The sequence below is a fragment of the Arachis duranensis genome, unplaced genomic scaffold (assembly GCF_000817695.3).
Source record: "Arachis duranensis cultivar V14167 unplaced genomic scaffold, aradu.V14167.gnm2.J7QH unplaced_Scaffold_232527, whole genome shotgun sequence".
NCBI classification, from domain to species: Eukaryota; Viridiplantae; Streptophyta; class Magnoliopsida; order Fabales; family Fabaceae; genus Arachis; species Arachis duranensis.
Window position 1 is genome coordinate 458,327 of NW_026264853.1, and position 8,230 is coordinate 466,556.

The window sequence follows — 8,230 nt, forward strand, 5'->3', positions numbered from 1 at the left end:
TGAAACGGCTCTCTTCTCAATGGGCTCTCTCAAAGCCCCTGAGGATGATGGCCTTCCAGCTGGTTTTTACAAGGAGAATTGGTTCATAGTAGGGAGAAGCCTCAAGGAGTTTGTTCGGAAGTGTTAGCATAGCCCGGAGTAGATTCAAGATATAAACAACACTCTGCTGGCCCTTATTCCAAAAATTGAACACCCTGAATTTGTATCCCAGTGCAGACCCATAGCCTTGTGCAATGTCTCTTACAAGGTCATAACAAAAATCATAGCAAACAGAATAAAGCCCCTACTTGATGGTCGGATATCCCCTGCCCAGACTAGCTTCATACCAGGGAGAAGGATTCAACATAATATAATAGTGGCGCAAGAAATTGTTCACTCTATAAGAAAAATCAAAGCCAGAAACGGGTACATGGCTATCAAAATTGATCTCGAAAAGGCCTACGATAAATTAAGTTGGTCCTTTATTGAAAAATCTCTCCAAGACTTTTCGTTGCCGCCTGAATCACTGACATCATTATGAGGTGTGTAAACACCTCTAGTTTTCAAATTTTGTGGAATGGTGAGCTCACAGAAAAGTTCCTCCCTTCTTGTGGTATTCGCCAAGGGAACCCTTTATCCCCTTATATTTTTGTTATCTATCTGGATTGGCTGTCTCATATGATTGAGGATATGGTCATGAATGGATATTGAAAACCGTTCAAAGTTGGGAGGAAAGGCCCAACAGTATCGCATCTCATGTTCGCTGATGACATAATGCTGTTTGTGGAAGCCTCTAATCAGCAGATGAAAAACATAATAAAATGCTTGAATACATTTAGTGAGGTCTCTGGATAGATTATAAATACTCAAAAGACTCAACTCTACTTCTTGAAGAAAGTGGGAGAAAGCATTAGAAAGGAAATCACTTCTTACTTGGAGTTTAGAGAAACCAGAGAAATTGGTAAATATCTTGGGGCTTATATCATAGATGGTCGTGGCAGGAGGAGAGGTTATAACCACATTTTAGAGAAAGTCAAAAGCAAACTCCAGGGCTGAAAACAGAAATGTCTGTCTATGGCTGGTAGGGTGGTGTTGGCACAGTCAACAATCAGTCCAGTGGCTTACTTCTCGATGCAGCACAACAGAATCCCCATATCTATCTGCAATGAAATAGAAAAGGCTCAACGAGATTTTATCTGGGGATCAGATGACTCTAATAAGAAGGCTCATCTTATAGGCAGGCAGACATTGTGCTTCCCAAAATCTATGGGTGGACTTGGAATGAAAAATTTAAATATCATGAATAGGGCTTTCTTAGATAAGATCTACTGGGAGCTAATCGAAAAGCTGAATGATCTTTGGGCATCCATAATCTGGGCCAAATATAACCCCAACAAAAACCCGCATCTAATTTCACGAGCGGCGAACTGCTCTAGTCTTTGGAAGAACCTTGCTCCAATGTGGTCGTTCATCAGAGAGAACACTATACACATAATTGGCAATTGTTTAAATACGCTATTTTGGAGGGATGTTTGGCTTGACATGGATCGGCCTCTCATGGAGCTTGTTCTGCCCAATAAGAATGTTGGAAACACTGAAGCTAAAGCTTGGGAATTTACCAATGATCATGGAGACTGGAACATTGGAAAACTCAAGTGCCTATTGCCTAATGATTGCATATTTCATATAGAATCTGCTCCCCCTCCTAGGAGTTCAGATCCTCCGGACACTCTGGCTTAGAAGGCGATGCCAAATGGAAGATTTTCTGTGAAATCAGCCTATCAACTCATATCCAAGACTTCCTAGTAGCAGGCTTCCCCGGAGCAGGCCTTGGTTTGGGACAAGATTTGGGCTTGGAAGGCCCTCAGCGCATTAAAATGTTTCTTTGGCAAGCAACCCACAATAGAATTATCACCAAGGAGAAGAGACATAAATGGTATGGATCAGACCCAAAGTGCCACCTCTGTTGTCACAGAATGGATGATACTTTACATGTTCTGAGGGATTGCGATGGAGCTCTGCCTATCTGGAAATAATTGATCAAACCAGGGAAACTACAGGCCTTTCTTCAACTCTCCTTGGTAGAGTGGATCAATGTCTGTCTATCCTCAAATTGGGGAATGCATTTGAACACTCAGTGGAGTGATGTCTTCCCAATAACATGTTGGAAGCTTTGGAATTGGCGGAACATGGAGATTTTTTCAACCCCCCTTCAAGAGACCTCCTTCGGGCATCTCATCATTCAAGATTATATGGTTTCTTTCCGTAAAGCCTTTGACAAAGACAATCTAGGAATTCGAAGAAGAGGCAGTAGTGAGGGTCAGTTTAAATGGCAGGCTCCCATGAGGAATTTGATCAAGGTGAATACAGATGGTGTTGTCAAGAGTACCAATGACAAACCGGAATGTGGAGGATTACTTAGAAATAGCGATGGTTGCTGGATCATGGGATTTACCAGAAGTCTTGGCAATTACATAGCGTATCTAGCCGAGCTCTGGAGGCTGTACATTAGCATGGAAATGGCGTGGGCATTGGGGTTCAGGAAAGTGTGTTTTAAATGCGACTCCAAGGCAGTTATCATAGCCATCCAAGGTCATAAAGAGTGGCGAAATTCTAGCTCTGTTTTATACTCCCGCATCCATGAGTATATGAACAGGGATTGGGATATCCGAATTTCCCATATATATAGGGAAGCAAATGATTGTGCGGACTAGCTGGCTAATTTCAGCTTAGATCAGGAGGCCTACACCCAAGTGTGGAACACCCCCTACTGCTCTTGTGAGTATGCTGTCTTATGATGTTTCAGGTGTCCTTCAACCTAACTCTTTAGTTTCTTCTTAGTTTTTTTCTTGAGCCTTAGGTCCCGTTGTATAACAAAAAAAAAAGAAGACATAGAGAATTGTAAATGTGGAAATTGAGCCCTGGAATTAAAAAAAAATAATGGAAAGAAGGTATAATAAGAAGAATTGTAAATGTGTATAAGTGTGTGATGTAATATTCAGAATGAAAATTGTCCAATCTATCCAAATAAAAAAATAAGAATTAGGTCAAATTTGTAAAAATAGAATTATAGTAAATTTAATCTTGAAGTATAAACTGATAGAGCAATATAAACTCAGAAAAAAAAATGTTACTACCGTTGAAAGATAACAATGACTATACAGTTAAAAAAAGTTTAATTTATTAAGAGTAAAGATTGAGACATAATTGTCATGGTATTCTTCATGGAATAGAAAATATGAAGGAAGCATGTAGGGACGAAAATGGATCGAGTTGGGCTGAACTTTAGCTTAGACGAATCTAACTCACGTTGTAAATAGAGGGTCTAAGCTTAAGATAGTTACCTCTCATATGTTTTTTCTTTTAGGGTCGAGCTCGGCTTAATTAAAATCTTTACTCCACGAGCCTATATCAAAAGCCTATTTGGTGAATTATAGCTCAAAATTATAAATTAAAAAAAATTTAAGTTAATATTAAATGCATTTTAAAATTTATAATTCATAATTTGTAAAGTATAATTTATTTATATATCATTAGTCATATATTATAAGTTCATAACCATATTTACAATTTATAATCATAAATATTTTATTTAAACAAAATAAAACTACAACGTAAGTTGTCTATCGTGGTTCCACCGTCAATCTTTCGTGCTCCAACAATAAAGCAACCCTAAAGATATATCTCCTCCTTCTTTAGTATCTTAATCCTTCAATGTTGACAACATTTTTACGACTCTTACAATAATAATAATAACAATAATAATAATAATAATAATAATAATAACAATAATTATTATTATTATTATTATATATTTGATAGTTTCTGGTTTAGATTTAAAAGGTTAAGGATTTAAATTTAGAATTAGGGATTAAAATTTATGAACAAATTAAAAGGTTTAGAGTTAGATTTTAAGGTTTAGTATTTTTTAAAAACACTAAATTAGTAGTCATGATTAAGTTCTTGGGATTTGTTGGTGTTGACTCGCAAGTTTTGGTAAAGGAATGGGTTTGGGTTGTTAATAGAACTTATGAGTTCATGGAATAATATAAAGAAAAGAGTTGGATTTAGTGAAAGTGTTATTTAGCCTCGGAAATAATTTCCTAAGCCAAATAACACCTTCTAAATTCAACTTTTTTTTTTATGTTATTCTAAGGACGACTCGTAAGGTTCATTAACAACCTAAACTCATTCTTTTATCAAAACTTGTGAGTTAACACCAAAAAAGTCCAAAAACTTAATCATAACCACTAATTTTACATAATTAAGAACCAAACAATCGACAAGACCTGCAGCATCTAAACCTAATGCAGTAGCTGTCTTATTCAATGGAACAATTTTTATACAAATTGTTGTCTGTCATTAGCCACGTCTCCTCAGCACATGCTGAAAAAAAAATAAGCATCCGCATCGTAATAATGTCCATAAAAAAATATTATACAACATAATGAAAGCATATTTAAAATTTAAGGTTTTGAGTTTAGGGTCATTCTTTATCTTTATTAGAGTCTAGACAAAGGTGATAGTTCTCCTGAAAACAGTGGTCAATTATTATTATTATTATTATTATTATTATTATTATTATTATTATTATTATTATTAGAGAAATGCTAAAAGACAATTAGATGTTATTGTTTTGGTCTATTAATTAGTTATTAATGTTTAAAAATATGGAATAAAATATGTTGTTGAATTATTAAACTAAAATAATTAAATTAAAAAATTGAATTGATGATTAAATGATTGTCAAAAATAATAATTTCTGATAACCTTTTTACATTATTATTATTGTTATTATTATTATTATGCATGGATCAATACTAGCTAAAAGATCCAATTGCAACAAAAAGATTAATAAAAAACTCTCAAATTAATACACTAGGTCACATAATTACTTTCCTACATTTTAATAAACATTCTGCCCACTCGATTTAGCAGATGTTTTTCCTATCACAACAAAATTAATAGACTCTTGTACTATTGTACAGTGTCTAACTCATTTCAGTAGCTGCTGACAAAAAATCATTCTGATACAGGGAAGCCAATAGATGGAGAAAGTGTAGTGTGGTATTAAGAATAAGTATGTATATCAGTAAGCAATTCACAGTATAGAAGTATGAGTAGGAAGGAATTGAAGAATATGACTAGCAGAAAGAAGAAAGGGTTAAGAAGGTGCAAAAATCCCTAGCCTTAGGACGCAACCAGCAACCAGTAGTAACCTAAGACAGGAATAAAGAGTGTACTGAGAATTTGAGAAGAATTAGAGAAGGGATAGAGTAGGGGAAAAGAGAACAGCTCTAGAAGAAGAAGAATTCATACCACAATTCCCTAATGATCATAATCCTCTAACCACTTGCTATTTGTTTTCTTCCTGGTGCTCTTCCTGCTGCCTAGAATAGGTGGACCAGCTGCCACCTGTCCATGGTTTGTTACAAAACTTCCTTCCAACCGTACCTGACTTTTGTTTATGTACTCCTTGGTTTTATTTATGTACTCCTCATTTGCTATGTTCGTATCATTACCCTCCCCATCAGCAACAACCTTGTCCTCAAGGTTGAATTCTGGAAATAACTTGTGAAAGTGATGAACATCTTCCCATGTTGTCTCTGTTAAATTGCCCTGTCCCCATTGCACCTGACATTGTGGTACTAGTCTATCACCCCTCATAATAGAACGTGTAGAAAGTATCCTGGAAGGCTCTAACACTGGCCCCACATTAGTAATGGTCAATGGGAGAGGGAAGTACTGGGAAGTACCCTCTCCCCGAAATCGTTTGAGAGCTGAAACATGGAAGACATTATGGATACGCGCTTCCGGAGGTAACTCCACTCTATAGGCCACATCATTGAGTTTCTTGCTGATCGGAAAAGGACCAAAATAACACAACCCCAACTTCTGATGTTTACACAGTGCCACAGAGTGCTGGCGATACGGCTGTAACTTCACAAGCACCAAATCGCCCTCCTAAAATTCAATTTGTCTGTGATGTTTATTAGTAACATGTTTCATATACTGCTGGGAGCATTCCAAATTAAACTTCAGCTGATCGAGTAAGTGATCACGGTCTTGAAGCCACTCTTGCAAGGAAGAATTATCAGTACTAGAGAGTTCATAACGAGCTAAAGTAGGAGGGTCCCTACCATAAAGAGCTTTGAAGGGAGTCATCTTGATACTGCTGTGCCACGAGGAGTTATACCAAAACTCGGCCCACGGCAAAAACTCCAACCAGTGCTTAGGATTCTCGAAACAAAAACAACGTAAATACATCTCCAGGGTTCGATTACAAACTTCACTCTGACCGTCAGTTTGGGGATGATAAGCTGAGCTCAATTAGTACCTTGGATACGAAATAGGTGCTGCCAAAATTTGCTGATAAATACCCGATCCCTATCCGATACAATAGATTTTGGGAAACCATGCAACTTAACCACATTGTTGATAAAAGTTTCTGCAACTGTCCTGCTATTAAAATCTTGTTTCAAGGGAAGGAAATGGGCGTACTTAGTCAAACGGTCGACCACCACCATGATAACTGAATAGCCAGATGAAACTGGCAGAGATACAATGAAATCCATTGCAATATCTTCCCATACCTGTGAAGGGATAGGTAATGGCTTGAGCAAACCGGCTGGTGCCTTGTTCTCTACCTTTGCTCGTTGACAAATGCAGCAAGATAAGACATACTACCTGATGTCCTTTTGCATATGAGGCCAATAGAAAATGGAACAAATGCATTCCACAGTCTTAGCAATTCCCGCATGACCACCAATCACACTATCGTGGTATTCATGGAGGATTTGCCTAATTAAAGTGCTTTTGGAAGGTACCACTAATCTGTTCTTCCACAACAAGAGGCCATTTTGACAAGAGTAATTCAAATCCTCAACCGAATTGGAGTTGCACTTTGCCAATAATACTCGGAGATCCTCATCCGCCACCAATTCTGCACGAAGTTGGTCTAGCCACTCTACTCTTGGCGCCGACCAAGCCCCAAAGAAGCTGCGAGAGAGTGCATCCGCTGCAACATTTTCAGTCCCCGCCTTGTAATGGATTTCAAAATCAAACCCGAGCAATTTATGAAGCCATTTATGTTGCTCTGGTGTATGAAGATCTTGTTCTAAGAGCACTTTCAAGCTTTGGTGATCAGTGCGCAAAATAAATCTTTTGCCGAGCAAGTAATGGTGAAACTTAGCTAAGGCCTCAGTGATGGCGTAAAACTCTCTTATGTAAGCAGATTGCTTCTGTAAAGTAGGAGGTAGTTTCTTGGAAAAATAAGCAATGTGATGTTTTTGTTGAATTAAAACAGCCCCAACACCAGTACCTGAAGCGTCTGTCTCCACTTCAAAAGGAATACTAAAATTGGGCAATGCCAAGACTGGTTTGGTGCATATAGCATGCTGCAGCTGTCGAAAGGCTTGAGTAGCTTGCTCCGACCAATTAAACGAGTCTTTCTTAAGTAAATCAGTGAGAGGAGCTGCTAATGAGGCATACCCTTTAATAAATCGTCGATAATAACCAGTAAGGCCTAGAAACCCCCGAAGCTGCTTTACGCTTGCAAGTTGAGGCCATTCCATAATTGCTTGAACCTTAGCCGTTTCCATGTGAACCTCACCGCCCCTGATTGTATGTCCCAAATAATCAACTTCTGGAGAGCCAAAAAGACATTTGGAAAGTTTAGCAAATAGAGACTCTTGCTGCAGCAGTTTTAAGACTCGCTCCAAATGCTCTAAATGTAAGTCGAAACCACTACTATAGACAAGTATATCATTGATGAGCGGATAATTTGTACGCTTTTTGGCATTGTTTTTAGTATGTTTTTAGTATGATCTAGTTAGTTTTTAGTATATTATTATTAGTTTTTAGTTAAAATTTACTTTTCTGGACTTTACTATGAGCTTGTGTGTTTTTCTGTGATTTCAGGTATTTTCTGGCTGAAATTGAGGGACCTGAGCAAAAATCTGATTCAGAGACTAAAAAGGACTGCAGATGCTGTTGGATTCTGACCTCCCTGCACTCGAAGCGAATTTTCTGGAGCTACAGAAGCCCAATTGGCGCACTCTCAACGGCGTTGGAAAGTAGACATCCTGGGCTTTCCAGAAATATATGATAGTCCATACTTTGCCCAAGATTTGATGGCCCAAACCGGCGTTCAAAGTCACCCTCAGAAATCCCAGCGTTAAACGCCGGAACTGGCACCAAAATGGGAGTTAAACGCCCAAACTGGCACTAAAGCTGGCGTTTAACTCCAAGA